This window comes from Macaca thibetana, chromosome 11, assembly GCF_024542745.1.
Source record: "Macaca thibetana thibetana isolate TM-01 chromosome 11, ASM2454274v1, whole genome shotgun sequence".
Taxonomy (NCBI): domain Eukaryota; kingdom Metazoa; phylum Chordata; class Mammalia; order Primates; family Cercopithecidae; genus Macaca; species Macaca thibetana.
In genome coordinates this window covers 112,894,310-112,919,451 of record NC_065588.1, presented here as the reverse complement: position 1 = coordinate 112,919,451, position 25,142 = coordinate 112,894,310, and the positions used below count along the sequence as shown (strand labels likewise).

At 45.2% G+C, this 25,142-nt stretch overlaps 1 long non-coding RNA gene across 2 annotated transcripts; it reads right to left on the bottom strand.

Annotated features, from left to right (window-relative positions):
• Positions 1 to 1,761: 1,761 nt before the first annotated feature.
• On the bottom strand, positions 1,762 to 22,404 carry LOC126930729 (uncharacterized). Of its 2 annotated transcripts, none has more exons than XR_007717667.1 (3): positions 13,574 to 15,076; positions 10,880 to 11,021; positions 1,762 to 1,784 (listed from the first exon to the last, which is right to left on the bottom strand). It is a non-coding gene; the product is annotated as an uncharacterized LOC126930729 (long non-coding RNA). The 2 variants fall into 2 exon arrangements; XR_007717666.1 differs by lacking the exon at positions 1,762 to 1,784 and adding an exon at positions 22,256 to 22,404 and having other exon boundaries at positions 9,905 to 11,021; positions 13,574 to 13,680.
• Between the last annotated feature and the right edge of the window lie 2,738 nt (positions 22,405 to 25,142).

Genomic DNA, 25,142 nt, shown 5'->3' with positions numbered 1-25,142 from the left:
GGAGTTTGAGACCAGCCTGACCAACATGGAGAAACTCCGTCTCTACTAAAAATACAAAATTAGCCAGGCATGGTGGTGCATGCCTGTAATCCCAGCTGCTCGGGAGGCTGAGGCAGGAGAATCACTTGAACCTGGGAGGCAGAGGTTTTGGTGAGCCAAGATCGTGCCATTGCACTCCAGCCTGGGCAACAAGAGCAAGATTCTGTCTCAAAAACAAAACAAAACAAAACAAACAAACACAACAACAAAGATGTGGGAGCAGCGCAGAAACACTGCTTCAGCACACATGTGCTTGGGATCAGAGAGCTTCTGCCCTACTGCAGTTGACGGCCATTCCTTTGAGAGGAAAGAGCCCTGGACCTGCATTCCGCGAACGTCCATACCCGCGCATGCCAAGCCCTGCCTCATTTTGTGCCTTATGACCGCTGGGCCACCCCTAGAATGCTGGTTGAGTACAGAGTGAATGATGTAGTTCTCCTCTATTGTGATGAGGTCGAAATCGGATCAAAATGGACATCTAGGGTGGCCTTGGAGAGAAAGAAGTGTCCTGAGAGAGGAGATAGCCCCTAAAGCTGCTGCCTGGGTCTGAGCTGAGGAGGTGTGTGTGGTCCGCCCAACACCAGGGGGCACTGCCACTTCCTCCCCTGCCTTTGCACGTGCTTTCCCTAGGAGCAGAGGCCACACAGGATGCAGCTGGCTTCCCCTGCACCGAGTCTCCTGGGCACCGGAGGGAGGGCGCTCCTTCCCTGCAGAAGGGAAATCCTGTCCCTGTCTCTTGCTGCGCCAGGGAGTAGCCTAAAAAGGCTACGATTGGAGCCACTTGGAGCGAGGTGGAATTCTAACTGTGCTACAGGCCACGTTTCTGTGTGTGTGGCCCTCCCTGGCCTCAGTTTCCTTATCTGCAAAATAGGAATGCCCATCTCCCAGAATGGACATCAGGATGACATGAGATGATGGATGTCAATGCTCCCACCACAGTGCTAGGCATGTAGGAGCTGCTAATTAAATGCAATTTCCTTCTTGCCATTCTCTCTCTTTTTTTGTTTTTGTTTTTGAGACACGGTCTTGTTCGGTCGCCTGGGCTGGGATGCAGTGGCGCCATCACAGCTCACTGTAGCCTGGACCTCCCAGGCTCACACCATCCTCCCACTTCATCCTTCCAAGAGGCTGGAACCACAGGAGCGTGCCACCACGCCCTACTAGTTTTCGTATTTTTTTGTAGAAATGAGGGTCTCCACCATGTTGCTCAGGCTAGCCTCAAACTCCTGAGCTCAAATGATCCTCCTGCTTTAGCCTCCCAAAGTGCTGGGATTACAGGCATGAGCCACCATGCCCAGCCTTTCTTACCCTTTCCTTCCTTCCTTTGCTCTCTTATTCTTTCATTTCTTTCCACAGCTCCATAATCCATACTATAAAATGCTCCATTAGACAGTGGGGACCCAGATCCCAGAGTCATGCAAAGATCCAAAGGCTGTCATGCCTCCCTCCCTCTGTCTGAGCCCAGGGTGCTGGGACCCCCCTCCATCCCCACACACCCAGCAGGCTGTTTCAGACATCATGGAACAGTTGTCTCCACGTGCACCTCCCATTTCAAGGGTTTCCACCACGGCCGTAAAACGTACTCCAGGCTGACACTGGGCCTTCGGGGTCCAGCCAGGGAGACGTTTGTGTGCTTGTTTGTTTGTTTCTAGCCACAATCTAGAAACATCTGTTTTGATGTTTTCCCAGTCGCAGACAGGAAGAGAACAAGGTTGATATTTCCCTGTGTTGGTGCTTTAGTGCATCTGTAATTGGAAAGTAAAATGGTACACCTTGTCTCTCCATTTCGTCATAACCATTCCATTTGAAAGAGAAGGCAACATTATTGTGCCCAGGGGTTACATTGTATGTAAACAGGTATGCATTAAATGGAAGTCTTGTACGTGAGAAATGGCAAAGTGTTATGGAAACCAACAGCAAAGGTCTGTGTAACTTTCTTTTAGACAAAAGACCAGCCACTGGGAGTTGGCAGCAGCCCTTTTCTGCTTCCTTGGATTGGAAGTATATTTTATTTTTCTCAGTGAATCTCCTTCTCATGATGAAAATGATAAAGTTGGTGCCCAGAGGTTCACTGAGGATAGTGAGGCAAATGTATTTGTTCAAAAAACATTTGATGGCCAGGCATGGTGGCTCACGCCTGTAATCCCAGCACTTTGGAAGGTCGAGGCATCTGAATCACTTGAGGCCAGGAGTTTAAGACCAGCCTGGCTAACACGATGAAACCCTGGCTCTACTAAAGATACAAAAATTAGCAGGGTGTGGTGGCACATGCCTGTAGTTCCAGCTACTTGGGAAGCTGAGGTGGGAGGATCTCTTGAACTCGGGAGGCGGAGGTTGCAGTGAGCTGAGATTGTGCCACTGCACTCCAGCCTGGGCGACAGAGTGAGAATCTGTCTCTAAGAAAAAAAAAGAAAAAGAAAAAGAAAAAATCCAAAAAACATTTGTTGAGCATCTCCTCTGCCCGGATCTGTACTACGTGATAAATAAGACGTAGCCCTTGCAGACTTCCCAGTCCGCAGGAAGCAGGTTGACATTTAATATAACTAGAGTCAAAGTGATGAGTGTCACCATGAACAAATGAATTAATACTATGGGAATACAAAAGGGAGGGGTGTCAGGGAAGGTTTCATGAAAAGTTTTCTGATAGAAGAGGAAGAAGGAGGTTAGTAGAAGGTAGAAGGAACAGCTTCTTTGAAGACCAGAAGAGGTAAAAACAAGAAACGCAGAGCCATCCAGTAGCATCATTTGATTATTATATGAAATACATGCTAAGCAGTATGTTTCCTTCCTTCCTCCCTCCCTCCCTCCCTCCCTCCCTCCCTTCCTTCCTTCCTTCCTTCCTTCTTCTTCTTCTTTCCTTTCTTTCTTCCTTCCTTCCTTCCTTCCCTCCCTCCCTCCTTCCCTCCCTCCCTCCTTCCCTCTCCTTCCTTCCTTCCTTCCTTCCTTCCTTCCTTCCTTCCTTCCTTCCTTCCTTCCTCCTCCTCCCCCTCCCTCCCTCCCTCCCTCCCTTCCTCCCTGCCTCGCTCCCTCCCTCCCTCGCTCCCTCCCTCCCTCCCTTCCTTCCTTCCTTCCTTCCTTCCTTCCTTCCTTCCTTCCTTCCTTCCTTCCTTCCTTCCTTCCTTCCTCCCTCCCTCCCTCCCTCCCTCCCTCTCCTCCCTCCCTCCCTCCTCCCTCCCTCCCTCCCTCCCTCCCTCCCTTCCTTCCTTCCTTCCTTCCTTCCTTCCTTCCTTCCTTCCTTCCTTCCTTCCTTCCTTCCTTCCTTCCTCAAATTGAGACAGAGTCTCACTCTGTTCCCCAGGCTGGAGTGCAGTAGCACGATCTCAGCTCATTGCAACATTCGCCTCCCAGGTTCAAGCGATTCTCCTGCCTCAGCCTCTGGAGTAGCTGGGATTATAGGCCTGTGCCACCACGCCTGGCTAATTTTTGTGTTTTTTCAGTAGAGACAGGGTTTCACCATGTTGGCCAGGCTGACCTTAAACTCCTGGCCTCAGGTGATCCTCCTGCCTCGGCCTCCCAAAGTGCTGGGATTATAGGCGTGAGCCACCATGCCTGGCCGATTTTTAATTTTATCTAGTTTTGAACAGTTAGTACATGCACATGGTTTAACATTCAAAAGGGTTTTACAGTGAAAAATATCTCTTCCCTGCTGACCCCGGCCACTCATTTCTCCTCCAGTCACACCATTTTCTTGTGTTTATGCAAAAAGAATTATACATATGCAAATGAATACTTGCAGGTATTATCTCTCTTTTTCCTGTAAGTACAAGAGCTATATAGCATGCTGTATACACCTCTCTGTCTCTCTTGTTCTTTTGCTTTGTGAAACAAATGTTTAAACTCCAATATTTAGATAGTTGCTACTAGATGTCTTAGTCCATTCTCTGTTGGTTATAAAAGAATACCTGAAACTGGGTAATTTATAAAGAAAACACATTTATTTCTTACACTTCCAGAGGCTGAGAAGTCCAAGGTCCAGGGGCTGCAACAGGTGAGGGCCATTTTCTAGGGGGACTCTTATAGAGTCCACAGGCGGTGGAGGCCATCACCTAGTGAGGGTGCCGACTGCGCCAGCTCAGGTCTCTCTTCCTCTGTTTATAAAGCCACCAGCCCCAGTCCCATGACAACTCATTAATCCACTAACCCATGAATGGATTAATCCATTCTGATCGGGTCAGGGTCCTCATGACCCAATCGCCTCTTAAAGGCCTCACCTCCCAGTACTGCCACATTAAGGGATTTTATTTCAACATGAGTTTCGGAGGGGACAGATATTCAAACTATATAGCACTAGGTATCGGAAGCTTTTAAAACTGCTTCCCATGCATTATCCCATTGAATCCTATGATACCAGGTACTATGGTTTCCCACTTCATGGGGAAGGAAACTGAGGCACACAGAGATCTTGAGTGACTTTCCCAAGTTTATTCAGTTGGTAAATTAGCCCTGGCCTTGTGCTGGAACTGAAATAAGTCAGAGGAAGGGATGCTCAGTCTGGCAGAGCTTGCTGGGGTTCACCAAGTGCACACACATCCATTATTCTCTATATTCTAGAAACTTCTTAAAACAGCTCCTAGAGGTAGGGATGATGATGGGGAAAGCGTGGCTCAGATGTGCTGAAGGTCCCAAAGCCACCTGTATCAAGTCAGTGGCAGGATTGGGAAGAATGAGTTTATTGCATACAATGAAACAATTACCAAGCCACTACCATGTTTCTGGGTCTGCAAGAAGCACTGGGAATACAGAGAGAAATACAATGTACCTCTCTTCTTAGACGGACTAATCAGGACTAGTTTGTTTTGTTGCGTATCAGTATTTCTTAGAAATCTTCCATATCAGTACATATAGGCTTCTTCTTTCTTTCTTTTTTTTTTTTGGATAGACTCTCCCTCTGTTGCCAGGCTGGAGTGCAGTGGCACAATATCGGCTCATTGCAACCTCCACCTCCTGGGTTCAAGCGATTCTCATGCCTCAGCCTCCCGAGTAGCTGGGACTACAGGTGTGCACCACCACACCCAGCTAATTTTTGTATTTTTAGTAGAGACGGGGGTTCACCATGTTGGCCAGGATGGTCTCGATCTCCTGACCTCGTGATCCCCCCACCTCGGCCTCCCAAAGTGCTGGGATTGCAGGCATAAGCCACCGTGCCCGGCCCTTCATTCTTTCACATGGCAGAAATTCGATGTTAGTTACTTCATCATTTGCCTGCCGATGGATATTCAGGCTGTGTGTGCCCTCCTACAAATAGAGCTGCTGTCAAAACATCCTTGTATGTATGTCTTGGAGTGCTTGAGCAAATGTATCTGTAGAATGAATTCCTAGAAGTGGACTGGCTGGTCATGGGGTACACATACTTTGAATTTTGGTAGATATTGCTAAATTGCATTCCAAGCAACAGCACCAATTTACACTCCCCCAAGAATGCATGAAAGTGTTCACCCCGGCTGGGCGCGGTGGCTCAAGCCTGTAATCCCAGCACTTTGGGAGGCCGAGACGGGTGGATCACGAGGTCAGGAGATCGAGACCATCCTGGCTAACACGGTGAAACCCCGTCTCTACTAAAAAATACAAAAAACTAGCCGAGCGAGGTGGCGGGCGCCTGTAGTCCCAGCTACTCGGGAGGCTGAGGCAGGAGAATGGTCTAAACCCGGGAGGCGGAGCTTGCAGTGAGCTGAGATCCGGCCACTGCACTCCAGCCTGGGCCACAGAGCGAGACTCCGTCTCAAAAAAAAAAAAAGAAAGTGTTCACCCCCAATTTTCCCCTCCCCAGGCCTTGTCAACCTGTTTCATCTTTGCCAACCTGACTGCTGAAAAATTAGCTCATTTAAATTCACATGCATTATGAGCACATTATTTCATGTGTTTATTGGCCATTTATATTTATTTTATGAACTGCTTTTTTTGTGTCCTTTGTACATTTCATGTTTCAGCTTTGTCTTATTCACAGAGATATATAAGAGCTCTTTGAATACTAAAGAAATGCGTTACAAAGATTTTTCCCATTTACAGTTTGTCTTTGTAATTTTTTTCACCATATAGAGGACTTTCATTTTTATGTAGTTGGAAATATTAATTTTTTCTTTATGGCTTTTGGGTTTCATGTTTGCCTTTGCCTCTCCACGATTATATATATTTTTAATGACCCATTTTTTTTCTTCTCAGCCTTTTTATGGCTTTTATTTTTAAATTGAACTCTAAGCATTTGAAATTTATTTTGGCAAAAGGAGTGGTATAGGGGCCCGGCTTAATTTTTTGGCTTTGAGGGGAGCCTTTTTAGATTCCCTTGTACCTGGCTTCACCTGACTTGGGGGTCGGGGGCGAGGGATCTCGAAGGGAGGGCCAGTGTCACAGCAGGCTGGGGCCTCCACCTGCAGAAGCTACCAGAACCCAGACAGCAAACCCTTCTGGGCTAGTTCTACTGGAGACATGGTGCGCAACAGGGCCAGTCCTTCCTAAGCCAAGCACAGAGACCCTCTAAGGAGAGCATTGTATTTCCCTCTATCTTCCCAGTGCTTCTTGCAGAACCAGAAACATAGTTGCTTGATAATTGTTTCACTGTATGCAATGAACTCATTCTTCCCAGCCCTGCCACTGACTTGATACAGGTGGCTTTGGGACCTTCAGCACATCTGAGCCTCGCTTTCCCCATCATCATACCTACCTGTGGGGACTGTTTTAAGAAGTTTCTAGGATACAGAGAATAATGGATGTGTGTGCACTTGGGGAACCCCAGCAAGCTCTGCAGTTGGAAAGTTTAAACGACTGGCTGCCCCTTTGCTCCTATGAGCACGTCTCAGTTGCGTGCAACCATTAATGTTTTAGTGGCTTTAAAGCAGAACAAACTTCTTACAAAATATCTTCTGTTCAGCAAAGTAATTAAGTTGTAAGAATTACAATTTGTCTCCTTGTGGGACACAGAGGGTTTTTTTTTTTTCTCTTTTTAAATTTTTAATGAGAAAAGACAGTTTCTAAACACTTTTTTTTTTTTTCTGAATGAGTTCTTGTAAAAAGTAATATTATTCATCACTATCTCCAAATCCCTGGCATTGGAGAAGGTAAAGATGGGCTTGGAATGGGAAGGTCTGTTTCCAAGAGAATCAGGTACCTACACAAAACAGAGCAGGGACTTTGCTGATGTTTGTTCAGAACAAAGTCCTGGGTACCCAGAGTTAATTTGATATCGGATGAGACTTGGTTCTCTTTCGTGCCTCAGTTTCTCCCACTAGGTTCAAGAAAGAAGTCACACCAAACAAAAATCAGTTTAGGATAGCCATCTTGACTAGTGCTTGAGAGAGTGGATTCCAGAATCTGATCACCCAACTACAAATCCCAGTTTCACCATGTACTGTGTGACTTTGGGAAACCCATATACCTGGTTTGTGTCTCCTAGGGATGATATTGTGTCCACTTTGTGGGGCAGGTGAGGTGATATAACCAAGGAGCTTATAACAGAGCTGGGCACACAGCAAGTGTTTAATAGATGCACCCCATAGCATTTTGAAAGATTTCATTGGATGTATGAGAGCCTGTTTATGTGTTGAGGCATGTTTGGGCAACAGTGCCATAGCACAGTGGTCTCCAATGTTTTTGGCACCTGGGAGCAGTTTTGCAGAAGACAGTTTCTCCACGGACCACGGAGGGAAGGTGAAATAGTTTCGGGATGATTCAAGTGCATTACATTTATTGTGCACTTTATTTCTGTTATTATTACATTGTAATACGTAATGAAATAATTATATGCCTCACCATAATATAGAATCAGTGGGAACCCTGAGCTTGTTCTCCTGCAACTAGATGGTTCCATCTGGGGGTGATGGGAGGCAGTGACAGATCATCAGATATTAGACTCTCATAAGGAGGGCACAGCCTAGATCCCTCTCATGCTGCACAATTCACAATAGGGTCGTGCTCCTTCCTATGAGAATCTAATGCCACAACTGATCTGACAGGAGGCAGAGCTCAGGTGGTAATGTGAGCGATGGGGAGCGGCTGTAAATACAGACGAAGCTTCACTCACTTGCCCACCGCTCACCTCCTGCTGTGCGGCCCAGCTCCTAACAGGCCACAGACTAGTACCGGTCCATGGTCCAGGGATCAGGAACCCCTACCATGGCTGGTGCTGTAGGACACCACGGGTGGTGAATACTACCGAAAATCAGTGGGATGGGGTGGTCCTCAAAGAACATATGCTTTAATAGGAGAGATGCTGTAAACATAGGTGAAAACCTGCAGGCCACTGGTGGCTGACTGACACCTACAGGGGACAGACAGGCAGCTCACGGGAGAGATGGGCACTGCAATTGGCCCTCTGAATCCATGGGCTCTCTGACCTCGATTTGACCAACCACACTTAGGAGGAAAAAATACAACAATAAAAAGTAATAGAAAATTTTAAAGTACACTGTAACAACTGTTTACATAGCATTTCCATTGTATTAGGTACTATAAGTAATCTAGAGACAAAGTGTACAGAAGATACATGTAGGTTATAATGTGAACACTATGCCATTTTACATGAGATACTTGAGCATCCGAGGATTCTGGTATCTACGGGTTCCTGTAACCAGTCCCCCATGACAGTGAGGGATGACCATGTATACATATGTTTGTACATATCAATAATATAGAAATATTTCTTTTCTTTCTTTTTTTTTTTTTTTCCCTGAGATGGAGTCTTGCTCTATCACTCAGGCTGGAGTGCAGTGTCGCGATCTCAGCTCACTGCAAGCTCCGCCTCCCGGGTTCACAGTATTCTCCTGCCTCGGTCTCCCGAGTAGCTGGGACTACAGGGGCCCACCACCATACCCGGCTAAGTTTTTGTACTTTTAATAGAGACGGGGTTTCACCATGTTAGCCAGGATGATCTCGATCTCCTGACTTCGTGATCTACCTGCCTCGGACTCCCAAAGTGCTGGGATTACGGGCATGAGCCACCACACCCAGCTGAAATATTCCTTTACTTTACAACAAATATACCTTCTCCATTTGTCTTGAGGCTTGCTCAACTAGATGTTCTCACATTTGGTGGAGGCCTAGCTGCAGAAACATGCTTCTCCACCATTAGAAAAGCAATGTGAATGGTGAATGACAGCTGAACCTGGCTTCAGACCCAGGGAGGGGTGGGGTCATGGCGACTGGGAGAGAGTGGTTGTCCCGTCTCAAAGGGCAACTACTCATGGAGCTAGAGCTCCTACACTTGCAAGAGAAAGAAGAAATCAGGACTTTTGTTTATAATTTTTAAAATGTTGGATAATTTTAAAACAATATATTGGCCCAACACAACATGCCTACAGGGGTGAATTGGGCTCCAGAGCCCCTACTTTGCAATCTCTGCATATGGCCCATCTTATAAAAGGTCATACAGACTGGGGGCGGTGGCTCACACCTGTAATTCCAGCACTTTGGGAAGCCAAGGCAGGCGGATCACCTGAGGTCAGGAGCTGGAGACCAGTCTAGCCAACATGGTGAAACCTCGTCTCTACTAAAAATACAAAAATTAGCTGGGTGTGGTGGCACGTGCCTGTAATCCCAGCTACTCGGGAGGCTGAGGCAGAAGAATTGCTTGAATCAGGGAGGCAGAGGCTGCAGTGAGCTGAGATTGCGCCACTGCACTCCAGCCTGGGCACAGAGTGAGACTCCGTCTCAAAAATAAATAAATAAATAAATAAATGACATACATGCAAATTAACATGCATTGCAAAGTTATCACATCAAAGGTATTGCCTAGCTAAGCAATTTTACTTTTTCAAATAATTAAAGTATTGCGCCATCACAAATTCCACCATTCTAACTCACAGGCTACTGTGATCTCTCCATGCAAAGCTGCCTTTTAGGAAAAGATAACACAGAAAGTGTAGAGCATGAATTGTATCATATACTGTTAAGATCTGCAGAGTTTGCAGTCTAGAAGCTATTAAATTATGTCCATTGATTTTTTTTTTTTTTTTTTTTTTTTTTTTGAGACGGGATCTCCCTCTGCCACACAGGCTGGAGTACAGTGGCACAATCATGGCTCACGGCAGCCTCAAATTCCCAGACTCAAGCAATCTTCCCAGCTCAGGCTCCCAAGTAGCTGAAATTACAGGTGTACGCCACCATGCCTGGCTAATTTTTAAATTTTTTTTTGGAGAGACGGGGTCTCACTATGTTGTCCAGGCTGGTCTTGAACTCCTGGACTCAAATGATCCTCCTGCCTTGGCCTCCCAAAGTGCTGAGATTACAGGCATGAGCCACTGAATCCTGCTTGTCCATTTATTTTTTTAAAAACACTTTATTGAGGTATGGCTGGCATATAAAAAATGTATATATTTAACGTATACAACTTGATGAGTTTGGAAATAAGTATATACCTGTGAAACCACCACCACAGTCAGTGCTATAAACATATCTGTCACCTCCAAAAGTTTCCTCCAGCCCTCTGTAATATCATTATTATTTGGTGTAAGAACACTAAACATAAGATCTGCCCTCTTACAAATGTTTGAGTATACAATATAATATTATAAACTGTAGGCACCACGCTGTTCAGTAGGTCTCTAGGACTTATTCATCTTGCATAACTGAAACTCTGTACCTTTGGACCATCATCTCCCCATTCTCCTTCCTCCCTCTAGCTCCTGGCAACCATTCTCAAAATAAGTTTGACTATTTTAGGTTCCTCGTATAGGGGAGATCACGTAGTACTTGGCCTTCTGTGCCTGGCTCATTTCATTTAGCATTATGTCCTCTGTGTTCGTACGTCTTGTTGCAAATGGCAGGATTTCCCCCCTTTTCAAGGCAGAATAACAATCCATTGTATGTCTATACATTATCTTTACCCGCCCATCCATGGATGGACACTTACGTTGCTTCTACGTCGTGGCCATTGTGAATAATACTGCAGCATACATGGGAGTGCAGATATCTCTTCAGTGTCCTGATTTCAATTCCTTTGGATGTATACCCAGAAGTGGAATATCACTTCACACCTGTTAGAATGGCTGTTACTAAAATAAATAAATAAATAAATAAATAAATAAATAAGAATTGATGAGGATGTGGAGAAAAGGGAACTCTTGTACACTGTTGGTGGAAATATAAATTGCTGTGGCCACTACGGAAAACACTATGGAGGTTCCTCCAAACATTAAAACTAGAACTACCATATGATGTTAATTGCTTTGTTTAATAAGGCTGGGAAGACAATCCAATGGGGGAAAATAAGTGTTTTCAACAAATGGTACTGGGACAACTGGATAGCCACATGTAAAGAATGAATTTGGACTCCTACCTCAGACCATATACAGAAACAAATAAAATACCTAAATGTAAGAACTAAAACTGTAAAAATAAAAAAAAACACTTAGAAGAAAACAGGAGGCTGGCGGCGGTGGCTCATGTCTGTAATCCCAGTGCTTTGGGAGGCTGCGGCAGGAGGATCACTTGAGGCTAGGAGTTTGAGACTAGCCTGGGCAACATAGCTGACCCTGTCTCTACAGAAAAACAAAGTTTTAAAATTAGTAGGCAAGGTGGTGTGTGTCTGTAGTTCCGGCTACTTGGGAGGTTGAGGCAGGAGGATCACTTGAGCCCAGGAACTTGAGGCTGCAGTGAGCTATGAACCAGGCTGTCTCTAAAAAAATAAAGTAACAAAAGACAACATAGGAGTAAATCTTCATGACCTTGAATTAGCCAATGAATTCTTAGATACAACACCACAAACACAAGTCACATAATAAAACATACATTGGATGACTTAAAAATAAAAAACCCTTGTGTTGCAAATGACACCATCAAGAAAGTGAAAGATAACTCATAGAATGGGAGAAAATGTTTGTGAATCAGCTGGGTGTGGTGCCTCATGCCTGTAATCCCAGCACTTTGAGAGGCCAAGGCAGGTGGATTGCCTGAGCTCAGGAGTTCAAGACCAGCCTGGGCAACATAGTGAAACCTCATCTCTACAAAAAATACAAAAGAATTAGCTGGGTGTGGTGGCGCACACCTGTAGTCCCAGCTCCTTGAGAGGCAGAGATGGGAGGACCACTTCAGCCCAGGAGTTGAGGTTGCAGTGAGCCCAGCCAAGATTGTGCCACTGCACTTCCAGCCTGGGTGACAGAGTGAGACCCTGTCTCAAAAAATAAAATAAAATAAAATAAAATAAAATAGAAAGAAAATCGTGAGTCATATATCTGATCCAGGAATTGTATCCAGAATATATAAAGAACGTTTACAACTCAATAATTGAAAGACAACCCAATTACAAAATTAGTAAAATATTTGAATAGACATGTCTCCAAAGAAGATCTACAAAAGGCAATAAGCACATGAAGATATGTTCATCATTAGCCATTAGGGAAATGCAAATGAAATCCACAGTAAGACCACTTCACACACAATGGGATGGCTATAGTAGAAAAGATAGACTAGAACAAGTGTTGGAGAGGATGTGGAGAAACTGAACCCTTCAACATTGCTGGTGAGCATGTAAAATAGTGTATCCCCTTTGGTAAACAATCTGGCATTTCTTTAGAAAGTTAAAGTAAGAAGAAGGGGAATTAAGAGAGGTTGGTTAATGAGTACAAAGATATACTTAGAAGAAATAAGATCTGGCGTTCAATAGAGTAGTAGGGTGACTATAGTCAACATCAATCAATTGCACATTTCAAAATGGTGAGAAGAGAATAATTCAAGGTTCCTAGTATAAAGAAAAGATAAATAGACTGGGTGCAGTGGTTCATGCCTGTAATCCCAGCACTTTGGGAGGCCAAGGTGGGCAGATCACTTCAGCTCAGGAGTTTGAGACCAGCCTGGCTAACATGGTGAAACCCCCATCTCTACTAAAAATACAAAAATGAGTCAGGTCTGATGGTGGATACCTGTAATCCCAGCTACTCGGAAAGCTGAGGCACAAGAATTGCTTGAATCCGGGAGGGGAAGGTTGCAGTGAACCGAGATTGCACCACTGCACTCTAGCCTGGGTGACAGAGTAAGACTCTGTCTTGAAAATAATAATAATAAAAAAATAAGATAATTATTTAAGGTGATGGACATCGCAGTTACCTTGATTTGATTATATGGTTCTATCAGATTATCACAAGTACCCCCAAAATATGTACATCTAATATGTATCAATGAAAGAAAGAGAAAAAGCAAGCAAGCAAGAAAGAAAGAAAGTTAAGCCAGTGAATGGATAAACAAAACATGGCATATCCATACAATAAAATAATAGCTGGCAATAAAAAAAGTAGCAATAGCAAAGACATGGAATCAACCCAGGTGCCCTCAATGGTGGACTGAATACAGAAAATGCGGTACATACGCACCATGGAACACTACACAGCCATAAAAGGAAAAAAATCATGTCTTTTACAGCAACATGGATACAGCTAGAAACCATTCTTCTAAGCAAACTAACAGAAACAGAAAATCAAATACTGCATGTTCTCACTTGTAAGTGGGAGCTAAGCTTTGTGTACACATAGTCATAAAAATGGGAATGACAGACACTGGGGAATACAAGAGGAGTGAGGATGGGAAAGGAATAAGGTTGAAAAAAACCTACCTGTTGGATACTATGCTCACTACTGGCGGTGAGGGATCCATTCATACTTCAAACCTCAGTATCATGTCATATACCTTTGTAACAAACCTGCACATGTACCCCTGATTCTAAAATAAAAGTCAAAAAGAGAAAAAAAAATAAAGAAAATGAAGAAAGCATATGGTACTGATTCATGCTATAACATGGATGAGCCCTGAAAATATTATGCTAAGTGAAAGAAGCCATTGCCAAAGACCACATATTGCATGACTATTTACATGAAATACACAGACTAGGCAAAGGCACAGAGGCAGAAAATGGTTACCAGGGGTTGGAAGAAAGGGGAACTTGGGACTAACTGCTATTAGTATGGGGTTTCTGGTTTTTTTTTTTTTTTTGGAGGGGAGGGTTGGAGGGGTTCTTTTAGTGGAGAAAATAACTGCTCTAAAATTAGATAGTGGTGATGGTTGCACAACCCTGTGAATATACCAAAAACCCTTGAATAGCATGCATTGCATGGTATATGAATGATATCTCAAAATGCTGTTTAAAGAGAAAGATCACATGGTTCTCATGCTTTAGTGATCTTTGCCACATACAGAGACAGTATCTGTCGGCGTCATCCTTGAACACAAAGGACAGTGATGTAAGTGCTAATAATTATGACCTATTAAATGCATAAGCAATTAGTAGTCACAGTCAGTTCAGATTTCCAATATTGGATTACTATATCTTTATTGTATCATTTACTACTGTAATATGACATTCCACATCCACAGCCAGCACTATAAACAGTCACGTTAATTTTAGATCTGTGAGGGCAGGGGAATTTTAAGAGTGCCAGAGCCTCTTCCCATAATCTGCCTAGTTCCGACAAAGGGAAGTGCTGGCTACTGTCCCTCTAAGCTGAAGTCAAATGTGAACCCAAAGGACTTTGGCATGCAGCCACCTGTCCATCCTGTTTGCTACCAGTTCAGGGTTTTGTGTGTGTGTCGTTAAGTTTTCTCTCTGGCTGTCAGTCAGGCCCCTTCTGTTTTTTTCTTTTCTTTTCTTTTCTTTTTTTTTTTTTTGAGATGGGGTCATGCTCTGTTGCCCGACTGGTCTGAAACTCCTGACCTCAGATGATCCGCCCGCCTCAGGCTCCCAAAATGTTGGGATTACAGGCATGAGCCACCACGCCCGGCCAAAATTCCGTCAAGTTTTTTTTTCTTTTGAGTCAGGTCTCGCTCTGTTGCCTAGGCTGGAATGCAGTGGTGTAATTATGACTCACTGCAGCCTCGAACTGGTGGCCTCAAGCGATCCTTCTGTCTCAGCCTTCTGAAAAGCTGGGACTATAGACATGAACCTTTTTTTGTGGGGAGGGCGGTGGATGGGGTCTTGCTCTGTTGCCCAGGCTGGAGTGCAGTGGCACGATCTTGGCTCACTGCAACCTCTGCCTCTCGGGTTCCAGCAATTCTCCTGCCTCAGCCTCCCGAGTAGCTGGGATTACAGGTGCATGCTGCCGCATCCAGCTAATTTTTGTATTTTTAGTAGAGACGGGGTTTCACCATGTTGACCAGGCTGGTCTTGAACTCCTGACCTCAAGTGATCTGCCCACCTCAGCTTTCCAAAGTGCTAGGATTACAGGCGTGAGCCACTGCGTCCAGCCCTCAGGCCTCTTATTCACAATCTTTACCCTGCAACCCCATCCCTCCCAGGGTGGTGCTGGAAGTCCAGCCACGAGGATGATTTGAAAAATCCCCACTGCCTTGACTGAGTGAAATCGAAGGAGGGCAGTTAGTTGGCAAGAACCAATTTCCACCTCTGGCAACAGCCTCCTTTGCTTTCTCTTAATGGTCTCCTGTTATCCTCTCTCAAAGTTGACACATGTGCCATCCATGGAGAGTACAAGTGGTGGCTTGGAATGTCCTATGTACAAAGGTTCCTCTCCATCACTTGCCAGCGTCGGTCCTGAGAGCATGAAGGCCAAGGTCAATGTCATCCCCTTTTCCCCAGAGCACCTTGCCCGGGGCTTCAGGCTCAGCCCGTTTTCCCAGGTTCACGTATTCATTTTGTTCCCCCGCTTATCTTCTGAACTCTGAGGTCAGCTCTCCTTCCTATTGCTTTTTGCTGGCTTCGTTGTTTCACACCGGACGGTCACTTAGCTTCCTGCCTGGATAGGAAAAGACCTTCTAATGAAAGTCCCCTCCACTCCAGGGGCCCTGGAGCAGGACTGGCCTCTACAGGCAGATATTGTCTGATTTCCGGGAGCTCTAAAGAGCTTGACCTGCGTATAATTACAAAATGACCTACCAGACAAGGAAATGTTTGTTTACGCTAAATCTCTGCCGCCACCCTCCTCCCCTGGCCTGACTCTCCCATCAGGGAGAAAGGTTGAGTACCACCAATTCTCCCACGTCCATTGTGAGCCTTTCCTCCTGGTTTCCGTCTTGCCCCCTCCCCTCCAGCCTACAGGAGAGGCAGGGAGTTAGAAGTAGATGGAGTGTGGGCCGGGGGCAGTGGCTCATGCCTGTAATCCCAAAGCCTTGGGAGGCTGAGGCAGGAGGACTGCTTGAAACCAAGGAGTTTGAGATCAGCCTGGGAAACATAGCAAGACCTCATCTCTAGAAAAAAAAATTAAAAATTTGCTGGGTGCAGTGGTGTGCGCCTGTAGTCCCAGCTACTTGGGAGGCTGAGGCAGGAGGATCGTGTAATCCAAGGAGGTCAAGGCTGCAGTGAACTATGATGGTACCACTGCACTCTACCCTGGGCAACAGAATAAGACCCTGTCTCTAAAAACACACACAAAAATAATAGATGGAAGGAGTGTTCTTGTGGGATGATCGTGAAGTCTGATCATTTTTGCTTAGTCATGCTTGCAGCAAATGTTTATTGAGCATATAATAAGAGCCAAGTGCTGTGTAGACTCAGTGTTGCACAGCGAATAAGTCTGACATGGTCCCCGCCTTCATCCAGCTAGTGGTTTAGGGGGAAAATGTCAAGTTACAACCATGGTACCTGCTTAGGCAGAAGAGTTCAAGGCACAATGAAAGCATCTTACTTAGGGAAGACGTGACCTAGCAGTGCTGGTGGGTTAGGGGGAGGTCAGAAAAGGTCTGAGGGACTTTTGCCCTGTAGGGGGGGGTGGGGACAGGGGCTTTTTCTCATTAAAAAAAATTACATTTTGCAACTTTGTTGGTATAAATCCAGGTTGGACTCATCATAATACAGTCATTATTATAGTCACTGTCTCCTTCTTCTGATTTTAAAAGAAATTAAGCCTTTTTTGGGGGCCCCCTAAATGTATCATAGACCCTAGACACTATGCGGCTGTGCCTCTGGGAAAGGTCGCCCCAAGGAAAAGACAATGGAATTGATATCTGAAGAACAAACAAGAGTTACTTCAGTGAACGGGGGGTGGGGTCGTTGGGGTGTGGGCACCAGAAACAGCATATACAAAGGCCCTGTGGTGGAGGAAGCGAACAACTGGCGAGCTTCAGATGCAGCTCAGGGAGCATGCATGGGTAAGGTGAGGGCACAGAGAAAGCCAGGCCATATGCAGCCTTTCCCCAGAGCAGTGGGAAGTCACTGATACATTTCAAGGCAGGAGGTTGAATGACTTTGGAAGGCATCAATAGGAAAAGCTGGCCAGAAAACCAGAATGCCCCCCAATTCTCCCTACTAAATCTAATCAACAGAATGAGAACCCATCTGGAACAGAACAGGCATTGATTTTACCCAGGTTAAGAAGAAGTTGAGGTGTACGGGCCTGCTGGTCTGTGGTTACTAGAGAAGATAAGACAATATTTTTCCCCAAACTTTGTTATGCCTCCTTTCCTAGGTAGGGCCCTTGGGAAATAGATTCTGAGGCAGAGATTTGGGTGCAGGTGTTGGGAGTGTGTTCTTGGAAACAACACCCATAAGGACGTAAGGGCAATATTGGGCAGATACAACGGCGATCTCAGGTGATCCCAGAGCTCCCTAGAACGAGTGAGGTCGGAGGCGGGACTCAACTCCAGAGGTGGGGCCTGGACACTGGACCACATTGAGGACTAGCTAAAACAGGGACGGGGCAGGAGCACCTCTCCATAAGACATGCCCACCTGTGAACAAATGACAGTTTACCATCGCCATGGCAACACTGGGAGTTACTGCTCCTTTCCACGGCAAAGACCCGACGACTCAAATGTTAGCACCCTTTCCTTGAAATTTCTGCATAAACCGCCCCTTAATCTACATGTAATTAAAAGTAGGTATAAATATTTTTGTTTGGTTTTTTGGAGGCTGCAGTGAGCTGAGGTCATGCCATTGCACTCCAGCCTGGGTGACAAAGTGAGACTCTGTCTCAAAAAAAAAAAAAAAAAAAAAAACTACAGGCATTTGTTGTGCTATGTGTTGGGTATACAGCAAGTTTGAAACAGGCATGCAGGCATGGCCGTGGGCTCCTGGTCCTCACAGCCTGGCAGGAAAGGCAGGCCCTCGGACACCGAAGGGAGGGGAAGTAAAGTTACTGGAGATGAGAACAAGGGACCCAACTGTCATGTAAGACAGGATGTGGCATACGTTACAGTAAGAGCACAAGTTCACTAAAAAAGCTTCTGCACAGCAAAAGCAATAATCAAGAGAGTGAACAGACAAGCTGCAGAATGGGAGAAAATATTTGTAAACTATGTATCTGACAAAGGACTAATATCCAGAATCTACAAAGAACTCGAACAACTCAACAACAACAAAAGGCAGATAACCTCATTAAAAGGTGGACAAAGGACATGAACAGACATCTTGTTAAAGGAGACACACAAATAACCAAGAAACATGTGAAAAATGCCCAACATTGCTAATCATCAGAGAAATGCAAACTGAAACCACAGTGAGATACCATCTCACTCCAGTCAGGATGACTATCATTAAATAGGCAAAAATTCCCAGATGTTGGCGAGGCTGTGGAGAAAAGGGAACACTTCTGCACTACTGGTGGAAGGTAAATTAGTACAACCTCTATGGAAAACAGTAGGGAGATTTCTCAAAGAACTAAAAATAGTCCTACTATTCGATCCAGCAACCCCACAACTGGTGTATATACCCGAAGGAAAAGAAATCATTATATCAAAAAGATACCTGCACCCATATTGCAGCACTATTCACAATAGCAAAGATAAAGAGGCTAAGTATCCAAAACAGATGAATGGATAAAGAAAATATTACGCGCGCGCGTGCACGCACGCACACACACACACACTACTCAGCCATGTAAAAGAATGAAATCGTGTCCTTTGCAGCAACGTGAATGGAACTAGAGGCAGTTATCTTTAAGTGAAATAACTCAGACACAGAAAGTCAAATACTGCATGTTCTCACTTATAAGTGGGAGCTAAATAATACGAACACATGCACATAGAGAGTGAAATAATAGACGCTGAAGGGTGGGGAGGGGGAGAGAGAGGGATAAGTTACTTAATGGGTACAATGTACACTGTTCAGGTCATGGCTACGCTAAACCCCAGACTTCACCAGTATGCAATATATCCATATAAAAAAACTGCAACTGTACTCCCTAAATCAATCAACCTATCTATCTATCTATCTATCTATCTATCTATCTATCTATCTATCTATCTATCTATCTATCTATCTATTTTATCTATCATCTCAGTCTATTTATCTTTCATCTATCAATCATCTATCTTATCATCTATCAATCTATCATCTATCTTATCTATCATCTTTCAATCTATCATCTATCCGTATTATCTATCAATCTATCTTCTATCAATCTATCATCTATCTTATCTATCAATCTATCATCTATCTTATCTATCATCTATTATCTATCTATCTACCTACCTACCTACCTACCTACCTACCTACCTATCTACCTATCTATCCACCCATCCAATCTCTCTTTCTCTTTCTCCCTCTCTAAAGCACAAGCTTGGCTGGGCGCAGTGGCTCATGCCTGTAATCCCAGCACTTTGGGAGGCGAGGCAGGCAAATCATTTGAGGTCAGGAGTTCAACGAGACCAGCCTGGCCAACATGGGGAAACCCTGTCTCTACTAAAAATACAAAAAAAAAAAAATGAGCCGGGCGTGGTTGGTGGCATGCATCAGTAATCCCAGCTACTCAGGAGGCTGAGGCACGAGAATCGCTTGAACCCAGGAGGCAGAGGTTGCAGTGAGCCGAGATCATGCCACTGCACTCCAGCCTGGGTGACAGAGTGAGACCCTCAATCCCCCCGCCAAAAAAAAAAGCTCACGCTCAGTAAGTTGGGAACACACACGGGGAGACGCGTGGTCTGGGATGTGGGATTGGGGCTAGAAACCCCCAGCCTGCATCCTCTGAGTTAAGCCTGGAGAGACGGCACTATTGAGAGATGAAGGGATGAGGAGGAGCACATGGGCAGAGGGAACCACAGCAGCAAAAGCAGCGACAAGCCACTGCACCCGGGAGGATGGCTATAACCAGGGAAACAAAGGGAAAATAACAAGTGTTGACGATGATGTGGAGAAATTGGAATCCTCATGCATTGCTGGTGTGAACAAAAATACAGTGCAGCCATTGTGGAAAAAAATACAGTGCAGCATTGTGCCATTTTTGGCAGTTCCTCAAAAAGTTAAACATAAAATTATCATGTGATATAGCATATCCGCCCCTAGATATGTACCCAAAATAACTGAAAACAGAGATATTTAAAGAGATACTTGAACACAAATGTTCATAGCAGCACTACTCACAATAGCCAAAAGGTGAAAACAGCCTGAATGTCCATTGATGGAGGAATGGAGAAACAAATTGTGGGCTATTCATACAATGGAATATTATATGGCTATAAAAAAGAACAAAGTACTGACCCATGCTACAACATGGATGAACCTTGAAAACATTATATTAAGTGGAAGAAGTCAGGCATAAAAGGTGACCTACTGTATGACAGCATTAGAGGAAATGTCTAGAATAGGCAAATTCGTAGAGACAAAAAGTAGATTTGTGGTTGCCAGGGCCTGGGTACAGGGGGAGTAAGTGGAGAAACTGCTTAATAGGTTGAGAGATTTTACTTTGGAGTCATTGAAATGTTTTGGAACTATGTAGAAGTGGTGTTTGAACAACATTGTGAATATACTAAAACCCACTGAATTCTACCCTTTAATATGATTTTTTATTATGTGAATTTCACCTAAATACACACACACACACACACACACACACACACATAATTTTTCTCTTTTTCCTTTTTTCTTTTTTTTTTTTGACAGAGTCTCACTCCGTCACCTGGGTTGGAGTGCAGTGGTGCAATCTCAACTTACTGTGACTTCTGCCTCCCGGGTTCAAGCAATTCTCCTGCCTCAGCTTTCTGAGTAGCTGGGATTACAGGCATGCACCATTATGCCTGGCTAATTTTTGTATTTTTAGTAGAGACAGGGTTTTGCCATGTTGACCAGGCTGGTCCTGAGCTTCAGCCCGCCTTGGCCTCCCAAAGTGCTGGGATTAGAGACGTGAGCCACTGCACCTGGCCCCATCTAAATAATTTTTTTTTAAAGCACAGGGAAGTGCAGTCTGTAGGGGAAGAACCGATGTTAGAGTAGGGAGCTAGGCAGACATGAGCAGGGCAGAAAAGGGGCCCCACCCCCACCCACAGGAATGTCAGGTGACCATCAGGTGATGGTCAGGTGGTTGTTAAACTGTCTTTCTAAAATACTAATTGGACCAGGCGCAGTGGCTCACACTTGTAATCTCAGCACTTTGGGAGGTGGAGGCAGGTGGATCACTTGAGGTCAGGAGTTCGAGACCAGCCTGGCCAACATGGTGAAACCTCATCTCCACTAAAAATACAAAAATCAGTGGGGCATGGTGGCGGGCACCTGTAATCCCAGCTACTCAGGAGGCTGAGGCAGGAGAATCGCTGGAACCTGGGAGGCAGAGGTTGCAGTGGGCCGAGATAATGCACCACTGCACTCTAGCCTGGGTGACAGTGAGACTCCTTGCCTCAATAAATAAATAAATAAATAAATAAATAAAATAAAAATTGGTCACAGCTGGTGATGGAAAGGCAGGCTCCCAATAGATAGAAAACACCTGAGGCTGGTGATAACCGCTTCTGGATAAGATCTCAGCAGCTGGGCGAGTGGGCTCAAGCACGTGCACTAAGAGGCCGAATGGCCGGGGTTTAACTGATCTGTGACCTTCCTCTAGCATCGCTAGACCGGGAAGGGAAGAACGCCTCAAATGAGCATGCGCACAACTTCAGTAAACATACCGTGCGTGCGGCCCCTCCTAAGTGCACAGGTCCCCGCTCATGCGGACAGCCCACCCCAAGGAAGAGCTGGGAAGAAGAAATGCATTCCCCGGAACCATGACAATGTATAAAACCCCAGGTCAAGGGTTGGACAGCACACTTGGGTCTCTCAAGTCACCCACTTGGTCCTCTTCCAAGTGTACTTCCTTTTGTTCCTGCTCTCAAATGTTTTAATAAACTTTTACTCCTGCTCTAAAACGTGCCTTGGACTTTCACTCTGCCTTATGCCCTTGGCCGAATTCTTTCCTCCGAGGAGGTAAGAATCAAGTTGCTGCAGGCCTGTATGGATTTGCTGCTGCTCACACTGATGGTAGATGGATTTTTGAGATTGACTTTGGTATGAGGTGAGTGAGAAGTAGGGCATAACCTTGAAAATGAGGGTCGCGGCTATTTGAAGATTTCTTAAGTGCAGTGTTAAAGACTTTCAACTTACTTGGTAGCCAAGGGGATCCCTTTGCTTTCTCCTTACTCAGTGGCCTAGAGCAAGGGTTGACACACTTTTCCTAGAAAGGAGCAGATAGTAAATATTTCCAGCTTTTCAGGACACACGATCTCTGTTGGAAGTACAGCCAGCCCTCTCTATCCTCAGGTTCCGAATCCAAGGATTCAACCAATTGCAGATATAATGTATCAAAAACAACAATAAAAATAATAACAATTAAAATAATACAAATAAAATAACAACACTGTATAACAACTGTTTACCCTGCATTTACATTGTATTGGGAATTATAAGTAATCTAGAGATGATTTAAAGTATGCAGGGGAATGTGCATAGCTTATATGCAAGTACTACACCATTTTATATCAGGGACTTGAGCATCTGTGGATTTTAGTCATCTGGGAGGTCCGGGAACCAATACCCCACAGATACCGAGGGACAACCGTGCTCAACCCTGCCACTAAGGCACAAAATGAGCCATAGACAATCTGGAAACAGGTAGGCATGGCCATTGGCCAATACAACTGTATTCATAGACACTTTACTTTTGATTTCATATTATTATTACTATTTAGAGACAAGATTGTCTTGCTCTTGATAAAATAAAAACTTCAGCTGGACTAAATTTAAAGGAGTTTAATTGAGCAATGAACAATTCAGAAACTGGGCAGCCTCTGGTGCCAAGGTACGCTCAGAGACCCCAGTGCAGCCACGTGGTGAATGATTTATGGACAGAAAAAGGAAAGCGAGGTACAGAAAATGGATGTGAGGTACAGAAACAGCCAGATTGGTTACAGCTTGGCGTCTGCCTTATTCGAACACAGTTCAAACAGTTGGCTACATTTATTGGCTAAAACTTGGTGATTGGCACAAGCATAGGCTATGGTCAGTTTTCACCTTCACTTTTTTGTTGTTGTTGAGACAACAACAGAGTCTCACTCTGTCGCCCAGGCTGGAGTGCAATGGCGTGATCTTGGCTCACTGCAACCTCCACTTCTTGGGTTCAAGTGGCTCTCCTGCCTTAGCCTCCTGAGTAGAGTAGCTGGGATTACAGGTGCCCAACACCACTCCCGGCTAGTTTTTGTATTTTTAGTAGAGACGGGGTTTCACCATGTTGGCCAGGCTGGTCTCGAATTCCTAACCTCAAGTGATCCGCCTACCTTGGCCTCCCAAAGTGTTGGGATTACAGGTGTGAGCCACTGTGCCCAGCCTCCTCCACTTGTTATAGTCCATGATGTACAGAGAAATCTTTAGGTTGAACTTAAAATATGTAAGGGGGGAGCTTTAGGCTAAACTTTATTTAACACTCTGTCACCCAGACTGGAGTGCAGTGGTGCAATCATAGCTCAATGCAGCCTCAAATTCCTGAGCTCAAGACATCTTCTCGCCTCAGCCTCCCGAGTACCTGGGACTATAGGCACGTGTCACTGCATCTGGCTAATTTTAATTTTTTGAGAGACAAGGTCTCACTGTTGCCCAGGCTGGTCTCGAATCCCTGGGCTCAAGCGATCCTCCCACCTCGGCTTCCTGGGATTACAGGTGTGGGCCACCAAGCCTGGCCCACGTAATTTTTATGTGTCATCAAATATTCTTTTTTGACTCCCCTCCCACTCCAACTATTGATTGATTGATTGATTGATTGATTGAGACACAGTCTTGCTCTGTCTCCCGGGCCGGAGTGCAGTGGCATGGTCTCGGCTCACTGCAGACTCCACCTCCCAGGTTCAGCTGATTCTTGTGCCTCAGCCTCTCTAGTAGCTGGGATTACAGGCACCCACCACCATGCCCAGCTAATGTTTGTATTTTTAGAAGAGACAGGGTTTTGCCACATCGGCCAGGCTGGCCTCAAACTCCTGACCTCAGGTGATCCTCCTGCCTCGGCCTCCCAAAGTGCTGGGATGACATGTGTAAGCCACCACACCGGGCCCCCTCCAACCATTTTAAAATGTAAAAACCATTCTTAGCTTGCAGGCAGTGGGCCTGCAGGCAACAGTTTGACAACTCCTGGCCTAGAGGGATACAGGAAACGCGAAAGTTGAAATTTGGGGTGTTAAAGTTGTCAGCTGTTTCCTGGCTGACTACAGACACTTCCCTTCTACCTTCAGCTTACTTGTCAGTAAAATGGGAATAATTCTAAAAACAAAGGCCTGGAGATGGGAGCTCAGTGGGATTGGGAGGCGCAAGTTCTGTTGGAATAGTCATGAATCACATCTCAGAATATCAAGTATCATGGATGCATTTCACCATTAGCACCATCCCTCAGACCAGAGCGTGCACGAGTCTAAAGACGAATGTGTCCAGCCAGGCATGGTGTAATCCCAGCGTTTTGGGAGGCCAAGATGGGTGGATCACTTGAGGCCAGGAGTTCAAGACTGGCCTGGTCAACATAGCGAAATCCCATCTCTACTAAAAATACAAAAATTAGCTGGGCGTGGAGACACTTGCCTGTAATCCCAACTACTCAGGAGGCTGAGGCAGGAGAATCGCTTGAACCCGGGAGGTGGAGGTTACAATGAGCCAAGATTGCGCCACTGAACTCTAGCCTGGGTGACAGACAGAGTGAGACTCTCCCACAAAAACAAAAAACAAAAAAACCAAAAAACCAGATGTGTCTGATAGGGAACCTGGTGACATCCTGAAAAACTCAGGAGGGAGAAATGGAGTCACGGTTGGTTCGGGATCTTTGGGAATGTTTTTCCAGTGTGAAACTCACTTGAAAGTAAAATCAAAACCAAACTATTTTCTCTCTTATCTTTCCTTATGGAGGAATCGGCGATCCCCATTCGGGCCCTTGATCCCCCACCTCTGCGTCTCCCTGTGTCGTGTGCGCACGTGTGCGTGTGTGTGTGGGTGTGTTGCGCGTGTGTGTGTATGCGCG